The following is a 12,677-nucleotide window of genomic DNA, read 5'->3' on the forward strand; positions in this document are numbered from 1 at the left end:
TCTAGTATTTCGTAGTAGAATAAGTAAGAGAAAATAACATTTAACGAGATATTATTATGCATCAAGAGTTACATACATTACCATGTCTAATATTTATAGAGCACCTTTTACATAAAACCAAAGCAAGGCACAGAGAAATAAAATAATACTGACCACATTACTTTGGTCTTCTTTTTATTATTATATATTATTTTCAGAGTAAACTACCCGCAGGACATGCTGACATTTTAAAATAATTATCTAGTATAAAACTAACTTCACTTTAGAAAGAAGTAATTATTATTATGAAGCATAATTCATATGTTACATAGAATTTCATGTGTGATAAGGCTAAAATATACAAGAGCCACCTTGAAATAATGTTTTTGAGATGTGATTAAATCACTTATGTATGACTCTATGTGGTAATGTTTTTTATGTTAAATGTGCAGAAAAAATTCTGCTTGTGTCTGTATTTTATATACCTGTATTATAAACCCAATTTTCGAATATCTGGCTTACTTAAAGAGGAGTTGCTTGTATTATACTAGAAGATAAAAAATTGGTGTGAGTGAAATTTGTAATTTCTGAACATCTGAACTTAAAATACATATATATATTTATATATTACATGTAAGTTCTATTTATTATATTAAGAGTCAAAGAATAATAAAAAAAATTGGGGGGATTAAAGTCTAATTACAGTAATTGCTTGGAAGATATTTTATACTATAGGAAAAAAGGCAACTAGCATTCAGCTCATATTGTATAACTAGTTGGATAAAAGTGAGAACTGTATATAACATTATTTCAAAGTTCCCAAGGTCACCTCTTTAGTTCTCTTTGAACATGTATGCATTTCTTATTGATGCTTTATGTTCAATTTTTTTTTAATTAAAGCATTTGTAACAGAGCCTAGCAATCTCTTTTCTATTTTAGTAATTTCCTCTTCTTCCTTTTTTTTTTCCAACTGCTCTTTATTTTTTTTAAATCAAATCCTTTACTGATACCCTATCTCCAAAGACAGTGAGAAATCTCACAGCATTCTTTTTGGGGGAGCAGTTGTTCCTTTTAAGTTAGGTCACAAAAGTGCCTGGAGCTTTTGCTATTCTAGAAAACAAGGGGAAGGGAAGCATCTCTGGATCTCTGGTCAGCTCTCTGCATTGGTCATTCTCGTTGGCATTACTCATTCCAGCTTATAATACCACTGCCCGTTACTAGACATACAGGCCCTGGTTGGCCTCAAAGTTGCTTTTTACAGTAGTTTTTTTGTTTGTTTGTCTTTTTTCTTTTTCACTCACAAGATTTTAACCACAGTTAAGCATGACCGTTTTTCTCTTGTTCAGCGTCCACATGAACCCACAAGCCAGCCTCCATCTTAGGTCCTGACGCCACTTGGGTACAGACTGCAAAAAATCAAGGTTTTGTGGGGCCTGAAGATTATATTATTTGGAGGAATCTTTTAATGGTCAGAATGCCAATCACAAATCAAAATTAGTTATGAAAGTAAATAATTATCTGGAATGAGAAAAGAATATCTAACAGATTACAAATTAGAAAACAAAAATCTGACCCATGAAACAAACCCACAAAATCCAGTGAAACAAAATAATTATTTAATTTTGTTAATGTTTTATATGTTCTATACCAGTATTAAAAGATAACTAGATCTTTCCTTAAGAATGGTTGATAGAAATTGTTTTTACTAATAATTTTATAATTCACTTTGAGCTTCACAACTTATTGTTATTTTATATAAAATTTTAGGATTGTTGTCATTCATTTTCCACAGAGCACCTTTTGGCTCCAAGCATTTCAAACCTATTTTCTCTCCCCTGCCCATACGTCTCTGGTGGTCAGTGTTGTAGGACACATTCAGGTCGCAATACAATCTCGGGTCCTCCTCTTCCACGTCATGATACTGAGATTGTGGATGAGGTGGATGGCAGAAATGTCCTGCGAAGGTATTCTTACAGCAAGAGAGCTAGCAATAATGTAACTGCACATAATAGTGGCTGTAAGTCACAGCACTACACCCAATAAATCCAAAACGAGTGTAACTGGGACACAACTTATCCTTAGTCAGATTCCAAAAATGTCGATGGTCCTATGGCCATTCTGACACCAGCCCACATAGGAAGAGATATGATGAAGGAAGCAAGTGGAAAATGCAGGTAGTTTTAACTAATTATAATGAGGACAAAATATCTTAATTCTGAAAAATGTTTAAATCCTATGACCATGTAAATAGATTGATAGGGCCTCTCCTGGGCATTAGAATTGTCCTGTTTATGTGGGAGACTAAGACAATTAAGTTCATCATCTTCAGAAAAAATATGTCCTTGATCCTAACCATCACACTCTACAATGTTGACACACAGTTTCCTTTTACTCTTTTTTAAAAACTTTTTTCTTAGGTCTCATCTCCCTTTATTTTTCAAATGTTTTATATTTCACTAAATGTTCAGATTTCAGAGGAATGTGTAAAATAAAATCAGTAGGTTAGAATTTAGGCACTTGGAATCGACTTTGTCCATAATATGATTTCATACACAGCTTACTATTAAACTCTAACTCCTAAATGTAAAGTAGACAGTTTAATGCTATTGCATCACAAAAGAATCAACCCAGCTAATGCTTTCCTTTTCCCAGAATTCCTTCAGTTTAAGTAATGGAAATTCAACTTATACTAGGCTGGTTTAAGCCAAATAAAGTAAGAATGAATAATAATTCCTCATATAAAGTAGAAATGATGGGGCAGCTCTCCAAATCAAAGAAAACACTGCAGAAACCTTAAGAATCTCAGAACCAGGAACCAGAGATTCAATACTGCTAAAATTATTTATCTTCTGATATTTTTCTTCTTCTTTCTCCCTTTCTCCTTTTTCATTTTGTTACTGTATTGTTTCATCCTTTCCACAGGATGATTAGCCATCACACACTTGTAGAGCAAAAAAGTGCAGGTATCCCTACATATATCCTACTTTGGTAATGAGAGACACAAGAGAACCTCTCTCCTCTAGTGACACTAAAATTAAACATTCTAGAAAGAAAATTGATTTATCTTGCTTAGGTAATGCAACCACCTTTGGAAGCTGGAGGGAAGTGGAATAATGTGGTCACCTCCAAACCACTCTAGATCATGGTGTGCCATTGTATAGATGGAGAGGGTTGGAGGCCAACATTTATAAATAACATAGATTCATAATAAAGAATCTATGAGTAACTTTATTTATTCATTTTTCTCATCTTATTATTTGCATCTATATTACTTTACAGGCTTATAGTCTTTCAGTTTAATCCCAAATGCAATAAGACTGTGCTGTATCTGCCTAAAATTTAACTTCTAAAGATACAGTTTCTTTTAGGGGTCATTTTAATTGCAGTTCTGAATTCCTTTCATGAATTGTATATTGTTTTCTCTGTGTACTTTACTTAAATACAACACATATAATCCTAGTATTAAAGCTTTCAACAAATATGTTTTTGCTGGGGACTTAAATCACAGAAAATCTTGGTAACACTCCTAAACTATTATTTAACATTTTTTGACCTTAAGGTTTTGGTTGAAACATTACCCATAACTTTGTCATAACAAATTATCCTTTTTGATATTTTTTCACAGTATTTTTTTTCCTTGAGCTGCTCTCTGTCTATTCTAGATTTCTTTGTGATAGATGTGTTTCGAAGAGGAAACCAGAAAAATATCCTCAACCATAAACAGTTGTACTTTTTCATAATTTTCTTAACTACCTCTGTTTCTCCACTTTTATTCTTTAATAGATATTGGAGTGGTGCAAGGTTCAATGTATAATCTTCTATTCTTTTAAAGTTTGTATAGTTGTGAGTTATATTAACCAGGTATGGGATTGGCTGGGAACAGATTTTATAGAACTAAAGTAGTACGTACTCTAAAGCTTACTTATCCTTTTTAATATTTTATAGTCCCTCAATACATCACCTTTTTAAAATATATATATATATTTTTATTATGCTTTAAGTTCTAGGGTACATGTGCATAATGTGCAGGTTTGTTACATAGGTATACATATGCCATGTTGGTTTGCTGCACCCATTACTCATTACTCATTAACTCATCATTTACATTAGGTATTTCTCCTAATGCTATCCCTCCCCCACCCCCCATCTCATGACAGACCCCAGTGTGTTATGTTCCTTGCCCTGTGCCCAAGGGTTCTCATTGTTCAGTTCCCACCTATGAGTGAGAACATGCTGTGTTTGGTTTTCTCTCTTTGCAATAGTTTGCTCAGAATGATGGTTTCCAACTTCATCCATGTCCCTACAAAGGACATGAACTCATCCTTTTTTATGGCTGCATAGTATTCCATGGTGTCTATGTGCCACATTTTCTTAATCCAGTCTATCATTGTTGGACATTTGGGTTTGTTCCAAGTCTTTGCTATTGTGAACAGTGCTGCAATAAACATACATGTGCATGTGTCTTTACAGCAGCATGATTTATAATCCTTTGGGTATATACCCAGTAATGGGATCACTGGGTCAAATGGTATTTCCAATTCTAGATCCTTGAGGAATTGCCACACTGTCTTCCACAATGGTTGAACTAGTTTACACTCCCACCAACAGTGTAAAAGTATTCCTATTTCTCCACATCCTCTCCAGCACCTGTTTCTTCCTGACTTTTTAATGATTGCCATTCTAACTGGTGTGAGATGGTATCTCATTTTGGTTTTGATTTGTATTTCTCTGGTGGCTCATAATCAGCGATGATGAGCATTTTTTTATTGTACTTTAAATTTTAGGGTACATGTGCACAATGAGCATTTTTTTCATGTGTCCGTTGGCTGCATAAATGTCTTCTTTTGAAAAGGGTCTGTTCATATCCTTTGCCCACTTGTTGATGGGGTTGATTTTTTCTTGTAAACTTGTTTAAGTTCTTGGTAGATTCTGGATATTAGTCCTTCGTCAGATAGGTAGATTGCAAACATTTTCTCCCATTCTGTAGGTTGCCTGTTCACTCTGATGGTAGTTTCTTTTGCTGTGCAGAAGCTCTTTAGTTTAATTAGATCCCATTTGTCAATTTTGGCTTTTGTTGCCATTGCTTTTGGTGTCATGAAGTCTTTGCCCATGCTATGTCCTGAATGGTATTGCCTAGGTTTTCTTCTAGGGTTTTTATGGTTTTAGGTCTAACATTTAACTCTAATCCATCTTGAATTAATTTTGTATAAGGTGTAAGGAAGGGATTCAGTTTCAGCTTTCTACATATGGCTAGCCAGTTTTCCTAGCACCATTTATTAAATAGGGAATCCTTTCCCCATTTCTTGTTTTTGTCAGATTTGTCAAAGATCAGATGGTTGTAGCTGTGTGGTGTTATTTACGAGGGCTCTGTTCTGTTCCATTGGTCCATATCTCTGTCTTGGTACCAGTACTATGCTGTTTTGGTTACTGTAGCCTTGTAGTATAGTTGGAAGTCAGGTAGTGTGATGCCTCTAGCCTTGTTCTTTTTGCTTAGGATTGTCATGGCAATGCGGGCTCTTTTTTAGTTCCGTATGAACTTTAAAGTAGCTTTTTCCTTTTCTGTGAAGAAAGTCATTGGTAGCTTGATGGGGATGGCATTGAATCTATAAATTACCTTGGGCAGTATGGCCATTTTTACAATATTGATTCTTCATATCCATGAGCATGGAATGTTATTCCATTTGTTTGTGTCCTCTTTTATTTCATTGAATAGTGTTTTGTAGTTTTCCTTGAAAAGGTCCTTCACATCCCTTGTAAGTTGGATTCCTAGGTATTTTATTCCCTTTGTAGCAATTGTGAATGAGAGTTCACTCAATATTTGGCTCTCTGTTTGTCTGTTATTGCTGTGTAAGAATGCGTGTGATTTTTGCACATTGATTTTGTATCCTGAGACTTTGCTGAAGTTGCTTATCAGCTTAAGGAGATTTTGGGCTGAGACAAGGGGTTTTCTAAATATACAATCATGGCATCTGCAAACAAGGACAATTTGACTTCCTCTTTTCTTGATTGAATACACTTTATTTCTTTCTCCTGCCTGATTGCCCTGGCCAGAACTTCCAACACTATGTTAAATAGGAGTGGTGAGAGAGGGCATCCCTATCTTGTGCCAGTTATCAAAGGGAATGCTTCCAGTTTTTGCCTATTCAGTTTGACACTGGCTGTGGGTTTGTGATAAATAGCTTTTATTATTTTGAGATGTATTTCATCAATACCTAGTTTATTGAGAGTTTTTAGCATGAAGCGATGTTGAATTTTGTTGAAGGCCTTTTCTGCATCTATTGAGATAATCTTGTGGTTTTTGTCTTTGGTTTTGTTTATATGATGGATTACATTTATTGATTTGTGTATGTTTAACCAGCCTTGCATCCCAGGGATGAAACCAACTTGGTCTTGGTGGATAAGCTTTTTGATGTGCTGCTGGATTCAGTTTGCCAGTATTTTGTTAGGATTTTTGCATTGATGTTCATCAGGGATATTGGTCAAAAATTCTCTTTTTTTGTTGTGTCTCTAGAAGGCTTTGGTGTTAGGATGATGCTGGCTTCATAAAATGAGTTAGGGAGGATTCCCTCTTTTTCTATTGATTGGAATAGTTTCAGAAGGAACGGTATCAGCTCTTCTTTGTACCTCTGGTAGAATTCGGCTGTGAATCTGTCTGGTCCTGGACTTTTTTTTTGTTGGTAGGCTATTAATTATTGCCTCAATTTCAGAGTGTGTTATTGGTCTATTCAGGGATTCAACTTCTTCCTATTTTAGTTTTGGGAGGGTGTATGTGTCCAGGAATTTATCCATTTCTTCTAGATTTTCTAGTTTATTTGCGTAGAGGTGTTTATAGTATTATCTGATGGTAGTGTGTATTTCTGTGGGATCAGTGGTGATATCCCGTTTGTCATTTTCTATTGTGTCTATTTCATTCTTCTCTCTTTTCTTCTTTATTACACTTGCTAGAGATCTATCAATTTTGCTGGTCTTTTAAAAAAACCAGCTCCTGGATTCATTGACTTTTTGAAGGGTTTTTTTGCATCTCTATCTCCTTCAGTTCTGCTCTGATCTTAGTTATTTCTTGCTTTCTGCTAGCTTTTGAATTTGTTTGCTCTTGCTTCTCTAGTTATTTTAATTGTGATGTTAGGGTGTCGATTTTAGATCTTTCCTGCTTTCTTAGTGCTATAAATTTCCTTCTACACACTGCTTTAAATGTGTCCCAGAGATTCTTGTATGTTGTGTCTTTGTTCTCACAGGTTTCAAAGGACATCTTTATTTCTGCCTTCATTTCATTATTTACCCAGCAGTCATTTAGGAGTGAGTTGCTCAGTTTCCATGTAGTTGTGAGGTTTTGAGTGAGTTTCTTAATTCTGAGTTCTAATTTGATTGCACTGTAGTCTGAGCGACAGTTTGTTGTGATTTCTCTTCTTTTACATTTGCTGAGGAGTGCTTCACTTCCAACTATGTGCTCAATTTTGGAATAAGTGCAATATGGTGCTGAGAAGAATACATATTCTGTTGATTTAGGGTGGAGACTTCTGTAGATGTCTATTAGATCTGCTTGGTGTAGAGCTGAGTTCAAGTGCTGGATATCCTGGTTAACTTTCTGTCCCGTTGATCTGTCTAATATTGACAATGCAGTGTTAAAGTCTCCCATTATTATTGTGTGGGAGTCTAAGTCTCTTTTTAGGTCTCTCAGGACTTGCTTTATGAATGTGGGTGCTCCTGTATTGTGTGCAAATATATTTAGGATAGTTAGCTCTTCTTGTTGAATTGATCCCTTTACCATTATGTAATGGCCTTCTTTGTCTCTTTTGATCTTTGTTGGCTTAAAGTCTGTTTTATCAGAGACTAGGATTGCAATCCCCGCTTTTTTTTTTTGCTTTCCATTTGCTTGGTAGGTCTTCCTCCATCCCTTTATTTTGAGCATATGTGTATCTCTGCATGTGAGATGGGTCTCCTGAATACAGCACACTGATGAGTCTTGACTCTTTAACCAATTTGCCAATCTCTGTCTTTTAATTGGGGCATTTAGCCTATTTACATTTAAGGTTAATATTGTTATGTGTGAATTTGATCCTGTCATTATGATGTTAGCTGGTTATTTTGCTCGTTAGTTGATGCAGTTTATTCTTAGCATTGATGGTCTTTACAATTTGGCATGGTTTTGCAGTGGCTGGTACTGGTTGTTCCTTTCCATGTTTAGTGCTTCCTTCAGGAGCTCTTGTAAGGCAGGCCTGGTCGTGACAAAATCTCTCAACATTTGCTTGTCTGTAAAGGATTTTATTTCTTCTTCACTCATGAAGCTTAGTTTGGCTGGATATGAAATTCTGGGTTGAAAATTCTTTTCTTTAAGAATGTTGAATATTGACCCCCACTCTCTTCTGGCTTGTAGTGTTTCTGCCAAGAGATCTGCTGTTAGTCTGATGGGCTTCCTTTTGTGGGTAACCCGACCTTTCTCTCTGGCTGCCCTTAGCATTTTTTCCTTCATTTCAACTTTGGTGAAGCTGACAATTATGTGTCTTGGGGTTGCTCTTCTTGAGGAGTATCTTTGTGGTGTTCTCTATATTTTCTGAATTTGAATGTTGGCCTGCCTTGCTAGGTTGGGGAAGTTCTCCTGGATAATATCCTGAAGAGTGTTTTCCAGCTTAGTTCCATCCTTCCCATCGCTTTCAGGTACACCAATCAAAAGTAGATTTGGTCTTTTCGCATAGTCCCATATTTCTTGGAGGCTTTGTTTGTTTCTTTTTACTCTTCTTTCTCTAAACTTCTCTTCTTGCTTCATTTCATTCATTTGATCTTCAATCACTGATATCCTTTCTTCCATTTGATCGAATCGACTACTGAAGCTTGTGCATGTGTCACGTAGCTCTCATGTCATGGTTTTTAGCTCCATCAGGTCATTTAATGTCTTCTCTACACTGTTTAGTCTAGTTGGCCATTCATCTAATCTTTTTTCAAGGTTTTTAGCTTCCTTGCAGTGGGTTTGGACATCCTCCTTTAGCTCAGAGAAGTTTGTTATTACAGACTTTCTGAAGCCTACTCTGTCAACTCGTCAAAGCCATTCTCCATCCTGCTTTGTTCCGTTGCTGGTGGGAGCTGTGATCCTTTGGAGGAGAAAGGGCACTCCGGTTTTTAGAATTTTCAGCTTTTCTGCTCTGGTTTCTCCCCATCTTTGTGGTTTTATCTACTTTCGGTCTTTGATTTTGGTGACCTACAGATGGGGTTTTGATGTGGATGTCCTTTTTGTTGATGTTGATGCTATTCCTTTCTGTTTGTTAGTTTCCTTCTAATAGGCAGGTCCCTCAGCTGCAGGTTTTTGGAGTTTGCTGGAGGTCCACTCCAGACCCTGTTTGCCTGGGTTTCACCAGCAGAGGCTGCAGAACAGCAAATATTGCAGAACAGCAAATATTGCTGCCTGATCCTTCCTCTGGAAGCTTCATCTCAGAGGGGCACACAGCTGTATGAGGTGTCAGTTGGCCTCTACTAGGAGTTGTCTCCAAGTTAGGCTACAATGGGGTCAGGGACCCACTTGAAGAGGCAGTCCGTCCTTTCTCATAGCTCAAACACCATGCTGGGAGAATCACTGATCTCTTCAGAGCTGTCAGACAGGGACATTTAAGTCTGCAGAAGTTTCTGCTGCCTTTTGTTCAGCTATGCCCTGCCCTCAGAGGTGGAGTCTACAGAGGCAGGCGGCCCTCAGTGAGCTGCGGTTGATTCCACCTAGTTCGAACTTCCAGGCTGCTTTGTTTACCTACTCAAGCCTCAGCAATGGCGGATGCCCCTCCCCCAGCTAGGCTTGCCACCTTGCAGCTCCATCTTGGACTAGCAGTGAGCAAGGCTCCATGGGCGTGGGATCTGCTGAGCCAGGCACAGATATAATCTCCTGGTGTGCCGTTTGCTAAGACCGTTGGAAAAGCACCATGTTTAGGTGGCAGTGTCCCAATTTTCCCGGTACAGTCTATCACGGCTTCCCTTGGCTAGGAAAGGGAAATTCCCCGACCCCTTGTGCTTCCTGGGGTGAGGTGCTGCCCCGCTGTGCTTTGGCTTGCTGTCCATGGGCTGCACCCACTTTCTGACCAGTCCCAATGAGATGAACCAGGTACCTCGGTTGGAAATGCAGAAATCACCTGTCTTCTGTGTCGATCACGCTGGGAGCTGCAGACCAGAGCTGTTCCTATTCAACCATCTTGGAACGGACCACTCCAATACATCATCTTTTGTTAACAAGTATTGTTTTATAAAACATTTTTAAAAGACAAAAAATAGAGCAAGGAAATAATTGATTATGTATGTTACAAAACAAGAAAGCAACTTGTATATTTCATTCACAGATAATTCTTAAGAAATAATTGAAATGGTTTTTGATGGGACTACTGTTAAAGACTGCTTTAAAGACCATCAAAAGCCATTTCTATTTCCTGAAATTTACTTCCTTAGAAATTTTATTCCATCCATCCAAAAAAAAAAAAAAAGACTTAGAAGGAACTATCCTGTCTTTTCTAAGATACTGAAATATGTGCTGTAGAGATTCTAGGAGAAGAGTGAAGGTACAAATTTAATCAGGAGTGGATGTCCTTTCTTTAGACTTATACATCAGAGACAGAATGTCCTGGGAACTAATTTGAGTTTTTGTTATCAGTGAAAAAGATAGTAATGCTATTGGACAGGTTACCATGTCTGCCAGTAGGGAGTAATAATACTTACTTCAGGAGTTATTGTATGGATTCAGTGGGTTAGTATTAAGTTGTAATATATGTAAAGAATTTAAATTCCTGTCTAACACGTAGTAGGTGCTCAATACATTTATATGTTTTTCATCCTCATAAAGTAATCATTCTGACCAAGATGGAGTAACAGGAACTGAATTTAGCTTCCCACTGGAAACATAACAACAGCAACAACAACAAAATTCAGACAAAATAAACAGTAGCTCTCAAGACAGGATATCAGGTTATGAAGGTAATATCATGTTATGAATACCTGAGAGGTGGAAAACAAACAAGGTGAGCCCTAAGTTTGCCCCTAGGTTATTGCCTCAGTGGTTTCCTGGCCACAGCACGAAGAGAGGGAACTGAGATGGAGCCCAAAGAAATTGCTGAATTGAGGAGATACAGCTGGGAGCCCAAGGAAACCAAGGCCATTAGACTTCATGGGACAGAATACCTGAAGGAGAAAGCTGCACAGGAGAACCCTGCACACGTGCAGAGTCTTCCTTCAGTATTCAGCAGTGTACCAATCAGCATATGCCTGTGGGAAACTACTGAAGGCTGGAGAATCATTCAAATGGATTAGAGGAAACAGTACCCAGTGTGCACACAGGGCCAGGAACAATGCTTGTTCCTACAAAATATACCAGAAAGACTCTTAATTCACAGAACATTGGACAGCGTCCTCAGGAAGGTCTTCCCTAAGTACTGAGGAATAATTATTCCTGAGTGAACACTTCTGGACCTAAATTGCATCCCAGAACAAAGCTCAAGATTTAAAAGAAGAATAGATAGCATCCAAAGAGACAAAAGTCCCAATGTTTGGCATTGAATGTAAGATTAGCAAGCATGCAAAAAGAGAAGAAAAATGTGACCTATAATGAGGAAAATTATCAGTCAATTGAAACGGACCCAAAATGAACATAGATACAAATAATAGGAATGACATTAAAACAATTATTACAAAACAAGCAAGGGAACAAAAAAACAGTTATTACAACTCTATTTCTTATGTTCAAAGAGTTTATAGAGCATCGAAAAATATAAAAAGATCCAGAATGAAACTCTAATGGTGAAACTACAATGTCCGATATGAAAAACAAAACCAAACAAACAAACAAAAAACACTTGGTGGAATTTAAAAGGCTGGACATTGCGGGAGAAAATACTAGTGAACTTGAAGATTTAGCAACAAAAAACTATCTAAAATGTAACACAGTGAGAAAAAAGGTAATTTTCAGAGATAAAAAGATCATTAGTGAGCAGCAGAACAATTTCAGTTGACCCTAACATAGGAGTAACTGCTGTTTCTGAAGTGTATCTGAAGAAATTGCACCTAAAACTTCCAGATGTAGTGAAAACTATAAACTCAAAAATTCAAGAAGCTCAAAAGACCCATAAAAAATAAAAAAATATACTAAGGTATGTCATGATAAAATTTCTCAAAACCTGTATTAAGAGCAACCCTTAAAAAATCCAGAAGAAAAGGACATGGTCTGTTCGAGGACACAAAGATTAAAAAAAAAAAAGATATTAGATTTATTGTCTAAAACTTACTTTGTTTTTTTACAAAAATTATCAAACCAGAATTCTATAGCTGGCAAGAAATATTTTCCAAAAATGAAGGCAAAATATATTTTATTTTTCAGACCTTCAATGCCTGAGGGAATTCATTACCAGCCCTACAAGAAATAGTAAATTAAGTCCTTCAGACTAAGGAAAATGAGAGTAGATGAAAATCCAGATTTACACAAAAAGGAAAGAGAACTAGAAATGATAACTACACAAGTAAATATACATTCCTGTCTTATTATCTAAATATCTTTAAATAATAATGGATTCTTTGAACAAAAATAATAAATCATTTGGGGTTTTATAACGTGAGGAGTAAAAGGCGGGACACACATTTTATGGTTCTGTGGATAATCTAGGGAGTGTTTTGAGCATAAGCCAGCCTAACTAATAATATTGTTGGAGAGAAAATTGTAAGAAAGTGGTCCTGAATGTGGG

Source organism: Hylobates moloch, unplaced genomic scaffold, assembly GCF_009828535.3.
Source record: "Hylobates moloch isolate HMO894 unplaced genomic scaffold, HMol_V3 SCAFFOLD_24, whole genome shotgun sequence".
NCBI lineage: Eukaryota > Metazoa > Chordata > Mammalia > Primates > Hylobatidae > Hylobates > Hylobates moloch.